Below are 24,033 nucleotides of genomic sequence, written 5' to 3'. Positions count from 1 at the left end.
CCAAAACCACCCATTTTGAGAAATATTAAGGTGATTTTCATAAAGCATCATTATACTTTTCAACAAACAACTCCTATGGAGTCTACTTTTCAGTACTCCTATTAAAAGCAATCTTTTTTCTAAAGTCTCTGATGAGTCCTGTTCCCCAACACAAAGTTGTGACCTAGTGTTGTTTTAAGATAGAATGAAAGATTGGGGTCATGAATACACAGAGAAGTGCTGGACATTAAATTTGCATATGTCTTTGAGGCACAAGTAGGTTGTACTATGAAGCCAATAGATATCTTGGATATATTTGATATATTATATTCAAAGATTTTATATCTGAGATTACGCAGTGAAGTTGAGTTTGTTATTAGGGTCATAATCTGGGTCAGCCAGTAAAAACAAACACTTTATACACTTTACACTTTATACCTCTGTTTCTAATTGATTGGTGGAGAAATTAGATAGCAAATACTTAGAAATAGAGTAGGCAAGCCTAAATGAAAAATTTAAAGCTTTGATCTATGAGAAATTTATATGAGTTAGAGGGTGCAACAAATGTGTGAGATAAGTCGTAAAAAGAAAGGAAGCCACAAAAGTAAAATTATTAATCAATACAAGTGAGATTGGAACATGTCTCTTATTCTAAATTTATCCACATTAAGATTTACATCCATATTTTTAAATTTATAGGGCATAAGACTCACTACATTAGAATTACGATATTTCAGGACTCACTCCTAAAGCATCATAATTAATAGGATTAGTATAGGTGTTGGGCATTTGCTTTTTATCAATTATTTCACATGATTATGACACAGGTGATGCCCAGGATTCTTTTCCAGAAGCACAGTGTGATTATTGCTTACATCCTGAAGATTATGCTCTTCATCTCAGTGCTAGCCATTAGAGTTACAATCTTAGAGATTGTCCCTCAGTTCCATAAAATATTCTATAAGCTCCTCTTAGTGTTCCTGCTAAAGTAGGCTATTAAAATGTGCTTGTGAAATAACTGTAAGGGATGTTCAAAATCAAATAAATGTTTAATTAAAAAAAAAACTTTATACAGTGAAATGTATTGCCAAGAACAATGAAATAAGTATATTTGATAAGGGGAGGGGAGTTATTATGAGGACAATTACAAACAATGTGTCTTTTTTTCCAAAAGTTTATTTAAAAAGCAAATATTTACTGTTGTTTTGGAGAAACTGGGGATCTTTGAAAAATTAATCATATTTTAAGTTCAGACAATGACAATAATAAACTAACACTCTAGGCTTTAAGAAGAAAATTTCAAAATATAAATGTTTACCTTAGCAGAGTTTAAAAATTAGAAATGGATTGATATTTGAGAGATGCCTATATAGAGTCCCTTAAATAATGACTGCATATGTGTGTGTGTGTGTGTGTGTGTGTGTGTGTGTGTGTGTGTGTGTGTGTAAAATGTTTGGTACATTTATGTACTTTACAGTGATATTGTGACCTTCCTGAATATTTTACAATGCAAAACAAATATGTGCATTTTTATATATTAAATAAAGGAAAGCACTTATTTGTTTTAAAAGATTCTGGTTAAGCTTCATAGTACAACCTACTTGTGCCTCAAAGACATATGCAAAGAGATATAGACTCCTTTATACAAAGCACAATGGCACTAAAAATAAGAGATGCAAATTATGACAAGAGCAGTTTATGATTAAATACGAGTGTAATAATTGTATGAAAAAGTATAAGGAACATCAAGAAATTGAAACAAAATTAATTAAACAAATATTTACTTGTATGAACTTGTTGGAGAACAAGGCAGAACTACATAGATTAAGTTGAAACTCTGTTAAGAATATTTCCTATAATTTGAGTTGATAATATTAGTTTGGCTTAGGGTGCCTTTGCTCTTTTAAGTTCACTTTTGGTTTTAATTTTATTGTATAAAGTATAAATAAAATAAACAGGGTCTTTACAGTTTCTAAATGTACAGTTCAATGGCATTAAGTATATTTGTAGTTTTTTCAGTTTTTATATTTTTAGTACTTTCACAGTACATAAGGATTACATTTCCTATGAAGACTTGATACATGTACATAACACAGTTTAATTCTCCTTTCATCCTCTTCCCCCTCCGTCTTTCCACATCCTCCAACTCTTATTCTTCATCTTTACTGCAACTGATGTATTTCATATTTTTCCTATTATCTTTCTATTGTTTTGCACTTCATTTGTATTTTGAGTTTCTCATAGAAAAGAAACTATCTGATATTTAAGCTTCTGTGTCTGAATTATTTCATTTAACATTATGATCTCATGGTGCATCCATTTTCTAACAGCCAAGTCAATTTTATTCTTCTCTTCACTGATATCCCTGGCTAATGCTTTGAACACTATATTAAAAAAAGAATGCCAATGACAGACACCCTTTTCTTGTTCCTGATTTTAGAGGGAAAGGTTTTAGCCTTTCATTATTTAATATAATTCTAGAAGTTCAATTGTTATAAATGACTTTTATCAGATTGATATAAGAACCTTCTGTAAATATTTTTCTCAAGAATTGTTAGTAGATTTTGTAAAAAGAATTCTGCATTTATTGAATTGATCATATGATTTTTATGTGCTTTTGTTTAAGTGATATATTATATTGATTGATTTTATATAGTTTATCATTGTGACATATTTGGGACAAAACGTTCTTAAGTCATGATATATGACCTTTTCGATGATTAGTTACATATTGTTTGCCAGTGTCTTGTCAAGGGTTTCTGCACATCTGTTCATTGAAGAGATTAACCAGCAGTTCTCTTTTTTTTTGCTGTAAACTTGTCTGATTTTGGAATCAGGGTGAAAATTGATTCTGAGGATAAATCTGGGAGTTCCACTTGCCCTTTAATTGCATTAAACAGATTGAAGAGTACTGACATTAGATCTTCCCTAAAATTCTTGAAACATTCAGCAGCAAATTGATCAGGTCTTTGGCTTTTATTGTTATTTCGATTTATTACATGTTGTGTGGTTATTCAGGATTTTTAAAATATTCCTGGTTTGGTTTTGGTAATTCCTAGGTATTTAGGAACCTAATCATTAATTATAATATCTACAATTTTTGAGTACCAGTTTCTAAAGTAGTTATTAATAATTTTCTGGATTTTGTCAATGTCTATTGTGATTTCACTTTTATCATTTCTAATTGCCTTGATTTGACTGTTTTTTTTTCCCCTTTTCTTTTGGAAATACTGATTAAGAGTAAGTCTACTGTGTTTATTCTTCCAAAGAACTAGCTCTTCAGTTCGTTGATTCTTTATATTGGTTTTAATCTCTATTCGTTGGTTTCTGCATGGATGTTTACATTATCCTTCATTGTACTGACTTTGGATTTGGACTTTTTGTTTTCCTAGAATATTGAGGTACATTATGGGTTATTGATTTGGCTATCTGTTTTGACTATAAATTGTTTTCTTCCTCTAAACTCTTCCTTCATTCAGGTTTGTGTTGAAAATCCTGATGTAACTCCGAGTTTACCTTTAAAAGTGACTTGTTAAATTTTTCTAACAGATTTTAATCTTCTGCCATTAAATTATACTTCTGAAATTATGATTATGATGTATTTTAGTGAGTTTCTTTTCTGAGCATGTCTGAGACTCTGGTGGCCATACTTTCAATATAATTTTTAATCTCCTGGAATTCTGATAGGTACATTTTCATGAATTACAATTCTTTGCTAATGTGGTCTTTTATATTTTGTATCATTTTTTCAGCTCAGGTAGCTTTATATGAATGTCTACTTTAAAGTTGATGATTTTTATGTTTACTTAACTCATTATCTATCTAGTTTTGTCTTTTTTGAGCTCAGCAATCTTCTTACTGATCCATTTTAACATCTTTTTTAATCATTTTGTATAAATCCATGTGTGGGTTTTTATTTCCTGCCCTTAATGATCTATGGATAATCTTCAGGGCAATTGGAAATTTTTGAATGCAGTTTGTTTCTTGTATTCTTATGTGTAATGGTGGGAAGACTTTGTTACTGTTGAGATGTTGGTATCATCATCATCATCACCATCTATCTCTAGACCTTCTTTCATCTTCCCTAATTGAAATTTTATACCTTTATATGATAACTCCCCATTTTCTCCGTTGCATACTCACTTAGAACTATCATTCTGTTTTCTTTCTCTATGAATTTGACTTGTTTCTCATATGAGTGAAATCCTGTTGCACTTTTTGAATTATAGCAACTGTCTTGTTTCACTTACATAAATATGTTCAAGTTTCAATCATATTGTTTCATGTATCAGAATGTCTAATGTTACCCTTATGTACACTTTCATCTATCAAAATACACTGAGCATTTCCACCTTTTATTTTTCTATTGTGAGTAATGTTGGTATTATTGTGTTTTAGTCTACCTGAAAATGGTGGATTTGTATATTCACATTTTTCTTCAAACTTGGGAATATTCTTGACATTGTTTCCTCAAATGATCTTTTTTCCTTGTGGAATTTCCAAAATGTTGATACTGATTTTGATGGTTTCCCAAGCATGCATTGAGTCTATCTACTTGCTTTCATTCTTTGTTCTTTTTGCTCTTCCAATTCAGTAATTTCAAATGACCTGTCTTCCAGATAGCTCATATTTATTTGCCTATTTGATTTCACTGCAGAACGTGTTACTGAAATTTATTATATTTTTCAGTTCCAGTATTTTTAATTAGTACTTTGCTATATTTCATATTTCTTTGTGGATATCCTCATTTAATTTTATGTATCAATTTCCTGAATTTCTTTGTTCACATTTTCTTATTTGTTTGAGCATATTTAACACAGTTGTTTTGAAGTCTCTAATATATTTGAAGCTGTATCTTCAGGAACTATTTGGGAAATCATTTTGCTCCTTTGAATTGACTGTTTTTTCTTGTTTCATTTTTTTACTTTGATATGAATTAGTACATATTTACTACACATCACAAATACATCCACTGTGGGTAGTTGGTAAGTATATGTCATATACATTATTTTTTTTTCAACATCGCCTCCTCATTTCCCCTCCCACCATCTCTTAGTCCCCTTTCCATTTGTAAAAGAGCTCTTTCTCTAATTTCTTATTTTCTATCTTTATTTTGTCCTTTGATACACTCTTTGTGTTTCTCATAGGAAAGAATACATGACTAATTTATTTCTTTTCGTATTATGAATTCAAGGACCAGCCATTTTCCACAAAAGATTCAAATTTATTTTTCTTTCTGACAGATTAGTACATCATTGTCTATAAATATGTCACATTTTCTCACCATTCATCTGTGATGATCACATAGGACCTTTCAACAATTTTGATATTGTGAATTGTGCTGCTATAAATATGGGTGAAGATATCTAGAAGTGGAATATCTGTCACAAGGCTTTTCTACTTTTAGTTTTTGAGGAAATCTCCATAAAAATTTCCCTGGTGGTTCTGCTAGTTCACATTGCCACTGACAATATAAAAGTGTTTGTTTTTCCATATGGCTTTGTCAGTATTTTTATTATATTTTTTTGATGATAGATTTTTGTCTGGGGTAAATTGAAATCTCAGTGTTGTTTTAATTTGCATTTCTTTACTGACCAGTGATGAATATTTCTTCATGTATTTGTTGGCCATTTATACTTCTTTTGTGGTGTGTCTATTCATTTAAGTTGCCTACTTTATGATTAGGTCATTTGTTTGCGAGGAGTTTTAATTATTTTTTACTTCTTTATTCTAGATCTTAGTATACTGTCTGTGGAATAGTTGGCAAACATTATTTTCCATTCAGTAGGTTTTCTTTTTTTCCCACTGTATTGGTTATTTCAATTGCTGTGGACAAAACTTTTATTTTAATGTGATCCTATTTATTTATCATTAGAATTTTTTATCTTTCATTAAAAATTGTGCATCTGAGAAAACAATAATTCCTCCCATTTTGGGGGGACTGACACATAGTCCATAATGATCTTCCCTTATCAGCCCAATCTTAATGTTCAAGAAGTTTTCAGACATTTTTTTTACCATGAGTTCTTTATCTGCAGTCCATTTGATGCATTTTTCTGACTCCACAATATATATGTTTATTCATTATATGTCTTACTTTCTCTGAGTCTCACCAGTGCTTTTCTTAATGCCTTAATGGCCTTTTTATTCCTTCTTGAATAATGTTTCCCTCACTTGTCTGTGAGTTCTGTGGAAGTTTTCAGAAGATCTACCTGCAGCACCCCAGAGCTTCCATTAACCTGAGATTGAGTTAATTAACAGAAACCCAAGATTCACCAGCCTATAGACAGTGATAGCCAACTTTTAGAGGCAAGTGCTCAACCAGCAATCTGCAGTTCACTTATTTTTAGCAAAGTGACAACATTGTAATTAAACCTGAATGCTGAGGTTTTAGTTTAGATAAAAAACAACATATACATTATTTTTTGTCTTAAAAGGAAAGCAAATAACACATGTGACATTCACCACCAATGGTTTAGAATATTGAAAATTTGTTGTCTTTTTCTCTCTGGTTTACCAGTAGGAAAAATTGTATCCTGTCATGCAAATGTGGAAGTGACGCAAGAGTGAGTAAAACTGCCATAAATTTTCCTACCATTTGGATCTGACTGATTCTTGTTTAGTTGTTCACTTAGTGGAGTTATAACATTACGTAGTTTCCAAAATTCCTATTATTTTATCCAGCTTCTTTTTGTTTGTTTAATGTTTCTCTGGGGCACAAGCTCTGGAATCTTTTATTGCAAATATCTCTTTCCTCCCTTAGAAGGCTTTAAAATTTCTTTTCAAGTCTAAAATTGTATGATTTCCTAGGCAAAAGTATATCAGTAATTCAGAAACAAAAATTTAATGAGATTCAATCTTTTGTAATTCATTACTGATCATATATAACTTCATAATAATCAAATAATCCTAAAAATTTTCAACTTTGCTGTACTTTACCTTAAAATAAGATGGGGTATATGTGTATCCCAGAATTTTCAGATACTCTAATCAGGTTAAAATCAGAGTCTATGTATATTAGAAGAACATTTATTTTCTGAAAAACATGAAGTTATTACTTTCACCATTTCTCACCATCTCTATCATGTCACTCCCATACTTTGAATGCTTCTATGAATTACTGTTGTCTTCATTCTGTTCTCAGCACTACAACCAAAATAATTCTTTAAAGAGAAAGTCAAATCATGTCACTGTGTTCTCATTACACACACACTCAGATAAAAGGTTGTTATGAGACCTTACAAGATTCTATAGAAATAAAGGCAAACCTTTTAGAGACAAGTGCCCAAACTGCCACCAAAACTGCACTTATTGCAAAGTGCCGACACTAATTAAATCTGAATATTGTTGCTTTAGCTTAGAAAAAACAACTCATACATTAAATTTTTTGTCTTAAAAGACAAACAAATAGCATGTTACATCAGTTTACGATCACTGCTCTATGGGATCTGCTTATCCATTTGACTGTATCACTCCAGTTAACAATGGATTCATTTAAATCCTCAAACTGTCTTGGAACTCAGCTCATTAAAAATATCCTTGTGGAAGACGCACATAAAAATGAAACCAATGAGTTCATACCCTTGTCTAATTCTCATCTCTTGATGATATGTACAACTCATGATTTATCTCTAACCAGTAGAATACAGGAAAAACAATGGAGTGTCACTTTCTAATTGCACTGTGTTATATGAAAGACTAAAGGAATTTTGAAGATGGGCTCAGATTTTCTAAACTGTTGACTTAACTTTCATCTAAAAGGTGGTTATCCTCATTAAGCTTTGAAAAGAGAATCTTATGGTTACAGATTTGACTGAGCAGAAACTTTCTCTTGTCTCCTGAACCTGAAAAAAACAAGTGACCGTGAGTTCTATAGTTGTAGTGAAATGAACTCTGTCAATAGTTCCATGAGATTGAAAGAGAATCCTAAATCTTAAAGGAGGATGTAATCTGAAGCACCATATTAATTACAGATTTTTGAGACCTTGGACAGAGAAATGAAATAGGCTACACCCAGACTATTGACCCTTAGAGACTTTTGGTAGCATGCTCTGTTTTAAGCAACTAAATTTGATACAATTTCTTACATAGGAATAGAGGATTGTAACTGTCTTCATTGTATCCTCTCACATTTCTCTTAAGACTTTGATTAAATCTTGTCTTTTCATCATGGCTATCTCTGACCAATCAGTTTAAAATTGTAGCATCTCCAAAGTGAAATCTTTATTGAAAATATTTGTTTTATTTTTATTCATAGTGCTTATTTCTGACACATTATATAGTTTACTTATTTATTTTACTGTCAGTCTCCTCATTACAACATAAGGGCCATGAGAGCAGAGGTACTATATTTTGCACATGTAGATGATTAACTGGTACATGATTTCAGAATGAAGCATGCAATGAATGAAGTCATGAATTTATCATATGGTATATACACAATTCCTTGTGATCTTCCAAAAACTTTCATGCTTTGGATTTTTCAAATTTTCAATCTTTACTTATTCCACATACTGATTTGCCCGTTTTCCTCCAGCCACATCAACCTTTACTTTCTTCCTTTAGTACCCTATTCTTAAGAGTTTGCACATTTTTGGCCACTATTTTCCCTAGTTAATTAATTCCTCAAATTTCACCATTAATGTGGACTCATCAGGGAAACACTGCTTGATCTCTTGGACTAGGTCTGGTATTTCTGTTATATATTTTCATACACTTATGCAATTTTCATAACTTTGAGGGATTTGATTTCATTTGTAATCTCTGGTGCAATGATCTTTCCATTATACAATTCTTAAGGAAAGGGACATCTCTGCTTCTTTAGTTCCTAGAAAAATGTGTATGACTATGAATGAATATAACTATTTCAATGAGAAATTTTTCAAATACATGGTTAATATTAAATTTTTCATTATACTTTCTTTCATGAGCATTTTTACTGAGTGTTTCATTTGCATTGAAATAATTTCTTCAATAAAATATTGCTTTACTTGTTTGGTTGCTTAGGCATTCTTTGACTCATTCATGCATGCTTTCTAGTCAGAAGCAGCTACTTCTTATTAGTATGATATCAACCTCATATATCAAAGTTTATTTTCAAAAGAACAAAAGCAAATACCTTTTTCTTGAAAAACTCTGCCCACCCAATTCTTTCCTTTTGGCACTTGGTAATTTACTATATGCAAAACTATGTATTAGTGCAGCTGACTGAAACTATCCAATGATGATATACTTTTGAATGCCAGAAATCAAGAGAGCTTGACAAAAACATTTAATGCTTCAGTTGAAAAAATGTCAAATGTAATAATAAAAATAAAAATAATCATACTAAATTATGAAGCAATAGTTTTCTAACAATTCTAAATGTTACCTATAGGGCATATGTATACTTTTGTGTTTCATAGATTATCATACAATATCTGAAGTTACTCTAAATAACTAATTCAACTGGGCATATATTAACCAAAATAACTTATTTGTAGGGATCTTACAGGTGTACACTATGCAACATCATTTTTAAAAAATGAAGGATTTCAGCCTAAGTAGATATATTTAAATAGAGTTCAATTTATTTAGAATTTAGTGATTACTAGAAGGCCATTCACCATTATCATCATCATCATCATCATCATCATCATCATCATCATCTATCTACCCAGGGACATTTGTGGTGCTTATTCTCCTGTATCATTATATTCCACAATGCTACTTCTGATCACGTATCAAGTGAAAAAACATAAAAATGTTGAAGAGATACCTGCATTTCCATGATTATTGAAGCACTGTTCATGATAAATAAGATACAAAATCAACTGGGGTGCTAATGATGGATGAATGAATAAAGGAATTTGAATATATATATATATATATATATATATATATATATATAGTGAAATATTACTCAGCCATGAAAAGAATAAAGTACTGTCATCTACCACAACATAGATGTACTCTTGGTTCATTCCATTAAATTAATTAAATCAGGCACAAAAGGACAAGTATTGCATGATCTCATTCATATATGAGATCCAAAATGTTGATCTCATTGAAGTAGAGAGACAGTGATTGCTATAGGCTAGGTAATGTAGCAACAAGGGGCCATAAAAATGGTTAATATGTATAAGGCATGAAATTGAAAGAGTGAACAATTTCTAATCTACTATTGTGCAGTAGGGTACTTTGGTTGTTAAAATTTCGCTATATATTTCAAAATAACTAGCAGACAGGATTTTCATTGTTCTTGACACAAAAAAACAAGAATAGTCAAAGTAATAAATATGCCCCTTCTCATGGTCCAATGGTTTACAAAAATATATCTGTGTGTACTCATTGTGTGTGTATCACATTGTAGCTGATATATATCTATATATCTATATCTATATCTATATCTATACCTATATCTATATCTATATATTTCCCCCACAAGTTACTGTTTTTGTTTTGTCCAATAGCAAAATTCTGTGTATATCAGAATTTTGTGAAAGAAATAAACACAATATTGAACATGTAGTCAAGAAAGAAAACAGTAAATTCCTAATATATTTTCAATCCAGACTGAATTCATCATTTGCACCCAGTCTCCATTTACAATTCTTCAAGGTTACATAACATTTGATATATCAATTTGTTTTCTGGTTTCTTTTCTGATTTTTTTTTTTTTTGTGTGTGTGTATGTATGTGCCAGGTATCACATGACCTCACACTTGCCAGGCAGGCACTTATGCTGTTTTGCTAAATCCCTGGCTTTTCTGTTTTTTTTTTTTTTTTTTTCCCATTTATTTATTTATTTATTTATTTGTTTATTCTTTTTTGGAGTTTCAATGGATACATACAGATTAGGGTAAGAATTTTTGATTTGAATTTCTTATTCTACATTTGTAATTTTATCTTTCTGTTTGATACTTTTCTCATCTTAACTGGATGATTAGCCAGCTGACCCAGTTGAGTTTCACTTCCATTACTTCAACACCGTGAGTTAGAAAATAGCTCATTATGTTAAAAATCCAGCTACTATTTTACCTTCTCACGTCATCCTGACCAGTTCAAGAAATACAAGATGGAATAATCATAGGCAAATTTTTTCCTTCCTATATCACTTTCCTCTTAACTCCTTTTGGAGGTGCATTCTTCTATATACATCCTCCTATGTCTTATTTTTCTGTCATCTTATTTCTTGCCAGCTAATTCTTTTTAATTCATATATATATTTATATAACATCTTATAAGTTGATATAGCTTCTTGAATATACAGTTCAAATTATATTTATTTTGAGACATTTGATTTTACATTTTTCATAGTAGAAATTCAATATATTAGTTAAAAGGGTTTATGAATTGATGAATAAGAATAACTCAGGGTATATCTATATACAAGGATAATGCAACTTTAATAAGTAACTTAAGCTGACCAGAAAACTCAAGCTCAAAGGAACTAAATTTTGACTAAGCCCTGTATTGTGCTTCTTTTAAACACTGTCAAGTCAGCACCTAGTCATTAGGCTGCCTCTAGTAATGATTATACAGGTTAGCAAATCAATACCCCAGTTTCATAAATGACTTTTTCAGTGTTGCAGGAATTTACAATCTATGAGATCAAAGGAGTTTTCAAGTAATTATGCTTAATGACAGAATTTGTCAATTTCAAATTTATTCCATATTTTGAAATGGAAAAAAGATTTTTCTCTGACTTTGAAGGAAATATTGGCTTTTGCCTAGTAGATTGTCTTAAGTCTTTTAATTTCTAGGAATAATACCATTTTATTTAAAAGAGTCCACTGCCTTGAATTTAAATCAATTGATGTTCACAATTCTAAGCATAAAATATGTTTTTCTTTGAAAGTTCTATGGTAGTCATTTTGTAACTCTATTATTATTTTTAAAAACGCTTTCAACATACAACACCTGCATGTGTTCTAGTGATAAATTATTTCCAGGGGTTGATCATTTGTGCACAAGCAAATCAATCATCCTGATTCTCATTATCAATTTGCTACTTAAAATTTTCAAGATGCAACAAGAGGCTTTAGACTTAACTTGCTAGCATTTATCATTTAGTACAACTTTTCTGTTTGACCAAGTACAATAGAATAGATAAACATGAAAGTGTATTCATTTTCTCTCAAGAGCACTTCGTTTTTTCTGTTAGTGTTCTGTAGACATAGTCTTATAAGATGTACATTTGTAAAGGATTTCCAGAGATAAAGAGAATGTGAGTTCCCATGGTCACACAAGATCAAAGAAACTTCACCTGGGAGACTTCTAAGTAAAACAGACTTTGAGATGGGAATATCAAAGGTAATAAATCCAACAATCTTCTGTGCTCAGCATATTAATAATCTATATTAATGCTGCTTTTGGGAATCTGAATTAAGCTCGTGGATTCAATTTTTTGAGAAACACAATTGTTCTGTTTAAGTCTTTTCCTTAAACAACTAAAAAGTGTGTATAAAAAGCCAAATTGTTTCCTTTCAACTAACCTATAGAGCCAGAAATAAAGTAACGTGGTCAAGGTAACCATTACTGCGGTTCCTAATCTCTATACACTTGATAAGCAACCAAATACTGGATAAAATGCCCCTCCCCTCAAATTATGGAGTTAGTCAATCTTTCATAAAGAAAATAGAAAATTATATTTACCCAAGTATTATTCAGCTATAAAGAATGACAAATTTGAGGCTTTTACAGGTAAATGGACACAACTTGCCTCCATACTCATAAGTAAAATAAATTGAATGTCACATGTAAATATCATATTGTTTTCTTAGTGTAAAGAAAAGAGTAAGTAGATTCAAAATATGCAATAGATACTGAGAAAATGAAAGGGGAAGAAAGTACTCAAAAGTATTCAAAAATACACATGTATACATATATATTTGAATGTAATTATATACAAGATAGATAACTATACTACAAATCTGTATTCATCAAAAAGAACAGCTGTGTTTTAATTGTTTGATTGATCAATTTTATGCCTTGTAAATCTTGTAATTTTGTCAGTCTTGTAATAGGAACAACTACTTTCAAGATAATAATATGCAATATATTAACTAGGGTTCATTTCCTATTTGCAAAAAAATTCTTTATCATTTTTATCTTTTTTTTTGTTCTTAAAATAAAATCTTGATTTTGAATTTTGCTGAGAATAGATTAAAAGGGAAGTTATTCAATCACATATTTGCACTAAAAGACTGCTGGAACTCCTTTACGTATAGGGTTCTTTTCCCATCCATTTTATAAATATTAATTTGAACACTTACTTATATCCCATGCTATCAGTCTGATTTTATTTATTGCTTCTCTTGTCTATCATCAGATGCAACTACATTTGCAACTACATTAGCTTTTAGGGTTCTGTTTCCTCCTTACCACTGAGATCTAATTAAGTTTATGAATAGTGAAGATCTACATTTTATATTTCATTCCAGCTCAGCTATAGGGATTTTGTTCATGCTTAGAATCTCAGTAATTTTGTGAAACATTTTTTTTTTGTCTTTTTCATTTTTATCGGTACCAGGGATCGAACTCACGACCACCTGCTTGCCAGGCAGATGCTTATGCCGCTGAGCTAAACCCCCAGCCCTGAAAATCTTTGACTTGGTAACCAAAAAAGTAAATAAATAGAAAAATTACATCAAAAGAGTATCTGGTAGATTGCAATACTGGGAAGACATAATGGTTAATTTGGAGGACTACAATTTTTGGGACTTCGATCAACTTGCTAAAAATGGCTGGCTAATAATGTATATTTGGAGAAAGGTAAATCTTTTCAGGCTTTCTTTATTATCTCTACAAGAGTGAGTCTAGAAGCTGATCATATATCAATTAGATTCAGTCATAAACAGCCTTAATAGAGCCTTTAATCATATGAAAATGTTAAAACTGGTTTTGTCTGCATTACTGAAAAGGGTCATTTCCTGTTTAAAAGAAATCAATTTGACTTCCCCTGTCTACATCAATCTGTATCTTTCCCTTCTCCCTTTTTATGTTCCTCTCTCTCTTCTTTCTCTCATCTCCGTTTTTCTCACCTTCACTCTAACGCATTGCTTTTTTATTCTCCCTCATTTTTTTCTGTGCTCAATCAGACACAGCATCATTAGAGCTAGTCAATAGAGTTGCTCATGGGGAATACTGTTATTGAATACTTTGAGAATCATATTGATAGTTTTGACTTCTATGTGTTCTCTCACCAGAAACCTGAGTTTCTGTTTCCAGTCACTTGAGCCTGTGAAACAAGGCCTACCCTGGTAATACATGGCACATCTTCCACACCTGTTTGGTCATAGTGCTCCCACAATAGAACAGTATCTGTGTTCTGTTACTAAGGCCACTTACTCAAGAATTCTTGTTCACCTAATCTCACACATCCCCACCTTATCCTACCTAAACTTGTTCTCTAATCCTATGTATAAAAGACCCAGTTCAATAATTTTCCTCTGGAGTTACTCTAGGAGGTTCCTCCTAGAATCCCAAATTCATGCTTGTTATTTTAGTGAATGTTGCTATTTTCCTAACACGCACTGCCTACTGAATAAACACTACCATGGAGTCTAGCACAAGGTATCTGGCATCTGCATGTGTCTCTGTCTCTGTCTCTGTCTCTCTCTCTCTCTCTCTCTCTCTCTCTCTCTCTCTCTCTCTCTCTTTGTCTTTCATTCCTTTTTACCTTCCTTCCTTCCATCCAATTATTAAGTAAGTATGCGATGAATGGCAACAGCTCCATTCTTTCTTGTTTTAGTGATAATTTAGATATTTTCAAGAGGTATTATAAATATTTCTTTCACTTTTCTAGTCATATTTTTGTGAAAGTGCTGTCTTCTGACTGAACTAATAGTTTTGACTCCAAAGATAGCCAACAGTGAATACAGATGATAATAAAAGGATCTTAACTTTTTCTCCAGAATGTTGCCAAGGCTTTGGCTATATAGGCAGCTTTATGTCCACTAGAATCTTCACACTTAATTATCTTACATGGGAACAAAGTTATTTCTTCTCTTTCCATCATGAAATATTTTAGGAAGAGTTTGCTCTGCCCTTTGGAACAAGTTGCATAATGTCACTGGCCTTAGATTCGCTTCCATGTTGCTAAGCATCTGAATGAAGGAGGAAATAATTCAATAAATTATTCTTTTTTTCTAAGCATTAGAGTTTGTAATATTATAGATAATCTGATTTTCTATATAGTTTTTAAGGAGGAATTTGCACTACCTCATGTAGTGCGGTATAAGGTACACCTTAGTTTCACTGATCAGATTATTACAATAAAGGTGTGAAGCATCTCGAATTATTTAAAGATCACTTCACATATCTTCATTTTGCATGTTTAGAAATGAATTTTATTGTCTAGAGAAAGCTAGTAAAATTCTTTACATACATGGATTTTCTTCTGCTCTGCATTAAATCCAACTTCTTTAATGGAAAAATTGTTGTCACTTTATAACTGCATATTTCATATTCTATAAAGTGGAATGTAACGCTCCATCAAAGTTATAAAATATGTTATAAACTGTTTAGTTTGTACAAAACTCAAGAACTTTTGAAAGAAAAAAGTTGTCAGTATAGGCAACTCACATGGATATATTAGGTACATAACAAATCTATTCAACTCTGACTTACAATCAAGGAAATCTCTCCCTTCATATTATACCTGACACCTAAGCTGAGTAAAATTTTTCAAATCCCACTGTAGGATATTTTGATATATCAAGTTGAGGATGTGCCAGATGGTTCCCCTATTTATTGAAGGTCATCTCCCACAAAATTTCTTAGATTCAATACGGGGGGGGGGATTTCTTGTTTCTTTGTGACACTTATGATTTCTTTTCCTCCAAAATACTAAGGATCTTGACCAAATGTAATGTGAAACACAAAACTAACTGGCCTGCAGGTTACAGTTACTTTCTTATTAATGCTACCAAGTGCATACTAAATTTGTCTTGGAGAATGCCGCCATTATTTGGGATTACTGACCAATTGTTTACTTGACAGCGTTTCTCACACTGTGAATGGATAGACAACAATAGACATTTGATAAAGTAGGAATTATCATGGAATTGCTTTCCATAATAGCTGTCTGTACTGAACTTTTCCTAAGGGTCATGATAGAGTTTAACCTAAATGATAATAAAATTTTTTTTCTAGAATTAAAATCTGGCATACTAATCGATAGTTTGTGATATCATTATATAATGCAATATTAAATTCCAGTATGAATTCCAGAAATTTATATGAAACTGAATACACTTGGAAAGCAATGTTAAACAAAATAAATCAGTCAAACAAACTTGTATACAGTATTAATTCTCTCATTTAAATGATATAGAGTACAAATACGGACAAAATGAAGGTTTTCTAAAATGAGTGAAGGAAATAGACCTCCTGCAAATGAGAAGAGGTCCAAGAGACAGAGGAAGAAGGGAGAACAGAGTGATAAAGAGAATATATAAAATATTAAGATGGGCATGAATGTGTACCAAAAAAGCAAAACAATGTATATGTCACAAATATGAACTAAAATAATAATAATAATGAAAATGAGGAAGAAGACCTAAAGATAGTGGTAGGGAAAGAGGGAAAAGGGGGAACAAAAAGAATCAAAATATTTTAAGCATGTGTACCTGCTCCCTAAGATGAATGCAAACTTTTGTACTACAAATATGTTCTAATAAAACAAAGTAAATTCACTGCCTTCATAGCAAATCTAGTTCTAAATATGTGAATGAGATCTCTTAGCTAGAAATGGCAATTTTGGCAATTAACCATATTTCCAGTATCACTCAGTAGCAATGAGTAAAATTAAGGAAAACACTGAGCAAAGCACTATAAGTAGAGGGACTGCACAATGTGTTCGCAGAATATATATATTCTGTGAACTCATATATATAAATAAAAATAAAATATATTTTATTATAGTTTTGTTTTCTTTTTTGTGCCAGGAACTGTCTAATCTTGATACACAGTTATGAATAAACTAATAGGATACTTTCAGAGACCTCCACACTCATAGAAACTACTTGGGAATCAATGGGGGTGCAGAGTCTTGAAAAAGACCTGATATAAGTTCCTTTAGTGAAGGAAGTCTCACATCATCAGAGTCAGAGTTGGTAGTACAGTGCAATAGAAAAAGAGGTTGTGTGAGAATCTAATTGTACTTAAAGTTTAAGGAACTGAATTGAGACAGAAGTCATATTTTCTAGGACTTTTGTTAACAGTGAGAGTCAGGTAATCTGATAAATCAACAGATAAGCAAACAGAAGGCGAATGCACAGGCTTGAACTCTAGGAGCAAAAGAAAAATATCACAAGGGTAAAGGCTCTGAAAAGAAATTGCAGACTTGAAAGTATTATGGGAAGAACATGGTTACAACTTCCAAAGCTGTGCCATCCCCAGCATTACAACACGATGCATTTCACAGTTACCTATAAAAAACACATGATATACTAATAAGATGAGGAAACTAATTACATATTCAGTTGGTGAAAGTAATAGGACTATTTTGTAGCTTTGTCTCACATTATTTCTACCTTGAAAATTCAACCGGCAGTAGCAGACACTTTATGACCTGCTAGAAAAAATTCTTTACGAAATGGTAGGCAAAGGTTTTTACAAGCCAGAACAATGTGTGTAAAGCCCATAGAGTAGAAGTATAACAATAGCAAAAACTTTTCCAAACTTCCCACATCTATGTAATTATCAGGCACTATTCTAAGACTATTATTCACATAACCTATTTAAATCTCTAGAATAAGTAATGAGAAATGTTCTGACCTACTTTAGAAAAGTAGAAGTTGAGGCAAAGAGAGCTATGTGCATTTTGCGGATGCACATAGCTAGTAAATTGTAGATTATGGATTTAAACCCAGGATTTCTTGTTCCAGAGTTAGAGTTCCAAATACTACTTAAATTCACAGTTTTCCTTTGCACGTAGTAATTAGTTAAAAAAAAAAAAAAAAAAAAAAAAAAAACACCTACTCAAGAAATGCTGCCACAACACTTTGTAATTGATTCATCTAAGTTACTTGGGACAAAATTGAAATACAAGTTTCTTATAGTTATCTAATAGTGAAGATTGAGAGATATTGGATATAGCAATATAATTTCTTTTAAAAGCATATTGTTGCCTCCACTTTACAAACAAGGCTCTGAATTTGTGGAGACTTTCAGATACTGTATTGGCATATTGCAGAGATATACACGATCATTTTCAGATCAACCAAAAGCTAGTTCTTGGTCTCTTAAATGCAGTCAATCTGATTCTTAGTCTTATAAAGAACTAAAGCTAAACTAGGTGTACTTATAGGGACAATTTTTGATGAAGATGTGAGTTAAACGTTAAATTTAGATACTCTCCTCTTTTTAGATTGCCGGTACAAGGGAGGGGGGTATTAAAATATCAGTAGGTTAAAATGGAGTATGGCAGAATAGTGAATCTTTGCTAGAGAATAATTCTGTGAAGATATTTGGCCTTTTATAATTTGACACAGTTACAGAATAATTTGATTGAAAATAACTAGCTTCCTTCTGCTAGAAGACAGATCCACAATTTTTCTCACCTAAACCAAAGCAAACTGTATTGTTTCCATGCCAATTATTCAATAAATTATTTTCCTTTGTGAGGGGGAAATGACGTTTTAATTTTAGATACTCCTGTTTCTATATGACTATACTTTTACTAAGTTTCATTTTGCACAATAATTATTGAAAACCAATTACATAATCAATTTGTCATTAAATATATGTTAGTTGCAAGTGTTACAAAGGTATCTCAGAGTAGGTGTTTGTTAGAATAGCACTGTTCGATTTTTAGTGTGTTCATAAATGAATAGTAGATGAGGCAGGTATTCAAAATGTCTTGCATTTGCAGAAGAAAATCAACATTTTTCAAAGTGTGGTCTGTGAATGCCTGCCTGTTAAAGGTTCATATCCACTGACTTCACTGGTAATGAATCAGAATTTCATAAGCTATAGTAGTGGTGGTGAAATTATAGAAATGGTGGTGGGACGCATATCAGAAAAAGCTATTTGTTATCATTGGAAGTTCTAAAATGTTCACCAGCACTGGGCTGTAGTATGAACTCAGACTTTTTAAATATGATTCTCAAGTGATTCTCAGATAGGAAATGAAGTTTGAAAACCATTACTTTCAAACATCAGCCTGGTCCTACAATAGTAATATGGATGTTTTCTTCCGGAATGGACTTTTGAAGTTAAGTGTGTTAACCTCTTGTATTCTTATTTTATCATCAGATTAAATGATTTAGCAAGTAATAACAAATGACTCGGTTAAATTTCATTTCAGATATACAACAAATAATGTATTTGTGTGGAAAAACTCTGAGCAACCTTTAGAAGATACACTAAAATCAGTGTTTATCCATATTCAAATTTAACTGGTGGTTTATTATTTTATCTGGCAATCTGTTATGAAGAAATTAAGGTCCAAAGAGGCAGAATGACAATATAAATTTCTATACCACCCCCAAAATTTCTTTAGTTTTCCTTTTTGTTATAATTCATTGATTTCTGTCTTACAGAAGGCTAAGTACTTTCTTCTGACATGTATTTATTCACAAAATCTTATAATGACAGCATGAATGAACTTTTAAATACTTGAAAGTCCTGACGTGTCTAGTCTGTAATAAGGAATCACTATACATCAAAATGTCTTCTTAAATTACCCATAAGATTTTCATGAGAAAAAGATAATAGAAATGTTCCCACAAAACATGATTTAATGCTGAGTGTAGTGGTGCATACCTGTAATACCAGCACTCTCAAAGTGAGACAGGAGGATCATTCCATGTTTGGGGAAAATCTGGGCTAAATAGTGAATCCAAGACAACCTGAACTATATTGCCAGACCCTTTGTCAAAAACAAACAAACAAACTGACTATTTTATGTGGTCTTTTCCCTTTCTTTTTAACTTCTCAAAAGTATCTCTTTAATGTATCTACCTACCTCCCAACTTCCATCTTTTTCTGCCTCCCGTAATCAAGAATTGATAGACAACATGGGTAGCATTCTGAGTTCCAAATTCTTCTGTATAAATCCCAGGATTGTGAAATTCTAGGTGTTAAGGTGGGTCAGTCTAAAGACAAGACCCTAACTTAAGTGATGTGAGAAAGTAAACAAAATATTGGTTTTATATTTAAAAAGTTGTTTAGGAAAAAGATAACAATATACAATATATTAAACAGTGTTGGCTTCTTATTATGTTGTTTTGAAATTCTATATAATTTTTCTTTGCTTAAAATGAGATTTTAAAAGAAGATATTTAGGGATAGGGACAAGCTTCGTGAAGGTAAATGCCACCACTATCTTTTATCTTAAGGATAGAAGGGTCTAAACAAATTATTAAAATTTCTTCCTTTAAATTGCTTCAACTAATTCATGAGTTATGTCTTTGGATGCTAAAATTACGGTAATTCACTGAAAAACAAAATTCTGATATGTGATGCTTAATTTAATTGATACTGAAAACAATTAATTTAGTTTCATAAACTCACTGAAACTAAAACATATCCTGAATAATTATTATAGTTCAAAAGACATCACTCATACATAAAAATAAGGGTGTTCATTTAATAAAATGCTGAAACATTTTCAATATGTTTCATATACAATTCAAGTTCAAATAAATTACTGCTTTGGCTTATAAAAAAATCCAATGAGTGTTTAGGACACACCTGGCCTATTCTCTAAGCTCTGTTTAGGTCCAGATAAATGTTATAGAAAAATGTCAGCCGTGCCATGTCAAGCAGTACTTATTTTCACTACATACATGCATAATATGCTTTACAAACTGTGTTTTTAGAGGTAATCTTTTGAATTTAGTATGAAAATATCTTGTATTTAGCACCTCACTTACTTCTTACAACAGATCTCTGAACATGGATAGTAGATGCTATCATCAGATTCCAGATTTTACAAATTGGATATCTGAGACTTAAATATATCAACTACAGATAGGAGTATATTGTTCCAAGAATATATATTAACTATTTATTTTTCTTCCTTCTCCCTGACTTTCTTCTTCACCTATCTCTTCTTTCTCCACAATCTTTACGTCTTCCTATTCTAACTTCTCATTTTACAAAAGGACACCTTGAGTTTACTAGATACCAGGAATGATGTTGTGTGCATCTTCCAATTAGTTCACAAAATAACTTTATCATTATTTTCTTTAGCAGATATGAATACATTTATGATTATCCCTATTCAATAGATGTTGAAAACTGTGACAAGGAGAGCAAAACATGTCATAGCTAACACATGAACCGTAATTAAAACACAAACATGCTAATGGCTTGTTCATCTTTTTAAACTCTCTGACTATATCAAATGGGTCAAGTACACTACCTGAATATAAAAATACATGTTTTAGCCATGGAACCAGATGGAAAAATATGACGCAAAATTTGTCCGTATAATATGCATCACATCCCACTTTTTTACTCTTTACTTCTTCACGAGTTGACTGCCAGCTGATGATACTATTTTGTGAATAGAAGTTCAGAAAAGCCCTTCAAAGTAAGGGATAAATACAGTGCTTTGATACTGAAGCTAGTAGCCTGATCTTTGTGAATGCCTATATTTCTAATTTGACTGTGAATTTCAGACCTTTAGCTCTGCAAGCAAGATTGTTAATCTTTATTTACTTAGGGCCCACCTTTTCCATAAGATGTAAACGAGGCTGAACTGTAGAGAGAGACCTGAGCTTCTTCTGCTGAAGATTCTGATAGTAAAAACAATCATTAAAATATATGTGTGCACAGAGTTGCTTTCAATCTCTGACAGGGGAGAAACTGTTATTCTGCCATGCATTTGGAGAATTTTGATGTGTGCTTCTCTTCCCGTGCCTGATGGATGTCCCTACGGAGTCCTCATGGTCTCTCCCAGTTGCTATTAGCTTGCTTTTGATGAACTTTGATACCAGATTTTCACATAGCTATGGCACATGTAGTAATGTATTTGTAATTATCCTCAAGTTGTGCCTTCTGGAAACCTAGAAATTTATATTTTAAATTAAGTTTGTGAAAATCAATCAGTTTCAGACATAAACTTTTTTTCCAAATTATAGAGGATAATTATGCATATTGGAACATGGAGAACTGAAAACACTTGTACTAGTTCCATGAATGCAATGCCAATTGGGACATTCATTGTCCATCTCAAAGTAAGGAAGAGTTCCAGCAGGTCTTGGGGGATTTTTCATTCCTATTAAGAAAATAAAAAGACTTATCTTGGCTTCTTTCTGTGAAACATGATCAATATTTGAATTGCTGTGACTTCAGTGATATTCTACATACACCCCATATCATTCCATTTTCTGTAAGAGTGATTTCAATCCAGTGGTTGAGATATTTATTCTGAAAGATAATTCTTGCCATCTTGTAATTTTCAATATATATATGAACAGCATTTTCCTTAGGAACAGGAACATGCATCCAAACATCACAGGAAATTATAGATCATTGTGACTATCTGGGGAATTGGAGATAATAATTGTGGTACAAAATAGGTTGGCATATTTGTATTACAAGGATGCTATCAGAACTCTTTCATCCTGGAACAGAGAGACAGTAGATAATAACTCAAGTCTATTTGAAGGCATAAAAATATGCTCTGGAAGATAACAACATAGAAAACACTAAAAACAATATAAAAGTAGTTTGTAGCTCTTTTTCCAACCTGATAAAGGAAACACATAAATCAATGAGAAAAATCTATGTTGACAGGCATACAGAATACCAATATGCCTAATACCATTACTCATAAGAAAAGTACAAATCAAACCCAGAAAGTGCTAAATTTCATATGCAATGTGATAATTATAGCAAAAAAATAGAAAATAGTAATTGATGACAGTGATGCAATTAAAATGGAACCACTAGAATTGATGGTAGAAATGTAAAACATCATTGGAAAAGTGCTTTTGGAAGTTCTTCGAAAAATGAAATGCAGATATATCACATAACCCTAGCAATTTCCCTCCTGTTATATACTTAAAATAATTTAAAATACAAACCCATATATATTTGTACAAAAATGTATATTACAGCATTATTCAAAAAATCCATAAAGTAGAAATAACTCAATGTCCATCAATAGATAAATAAAACATGATATTATCATGTGATAGAGTAGTATTTAGGCATAAAAAGGAATGAAGTACTGTTACATGCTAGGACATAAATGTATCTTATACTACTATATGAAGTAAAAAATCAGATACAAGAAGTGGCATAACGTATGATTTAATTTATATAAAAATATCCAAAATAGGCAATTATACAGATATAGAAAGTAGATTATTGGTTACTAGAGAATGGCATAAATGCAGAGTGAGGACTGACTCCTAGTGAATACATGGTTTTGTGCGGGGGTGAAGAAAATATTCTGAATAGTGGTGAGATCTGTATGTCTTATTCATATTATTAAAAACTTGGATTATAGATAATAAATTTTATTAAAAGTGAAAAAATTTCAATAACAATGTATGAAAAATACTACAATGTAAAACACAAGGCCAATGAAAGTATATCAAAATATTTATAGCAAACAATACGTCTATGGTGGAAATGTTCATATCACTAAGAGGTCTCTGCCACTGAGCAACCTCGTTATAATGTGAAGATAAAACATCTCAGCAAACAAAGATTATTAAGAGGATGTTATGTTGAATTTGACTCTACTGTTTAATCTTTTGAGCATGCAAAAACAAAGTTCAGGGGCAGGGACATTGAACTAGGTCAATAGACCAAGCATGACCTATTTTTTTTTGCTAGTTTTAATGAACATGTTTTTTCTTTTATAAGTCAGAAGTCAGGAGATAGCTTTGCACAATTGTGATATTTATTTTAGTGTATGTATTAGTTATTTTCTCTCATTGCTGAAAGAAAATACCCAGCACCCAAGATGTAAAAAGGAAAAGTTTAACTCACAGCTTGTAGAAGTTTCAGTCCTTAATTGGTTGGCTCCAAAGCAGAGTGACACATGCCAGGAGCGACAGTTCATGGTGGCAGAAGACAGAAAAACAATGAGACAGAGAGAGAGAG

The sequence above is a fragment of the Cavia porcellus genome, unplaced genomic scaffold (assembly GCF_034190915.1).
Source record: "Cavia porcellus strain 051 isolate PalLab524CR breed Dunkin Hartley unplaced genomic scaffold, mCavPor4.1 scaffold_3, whole genome shotgun sequence".
NCBI lineage: Eukaryota > Metazoa > Chordata > Mammalia > Rodentia > Caviidae > Cavia > Cavia porcellus.
This window is presented reverse-complemented; position numbering follows the sequence as displayed.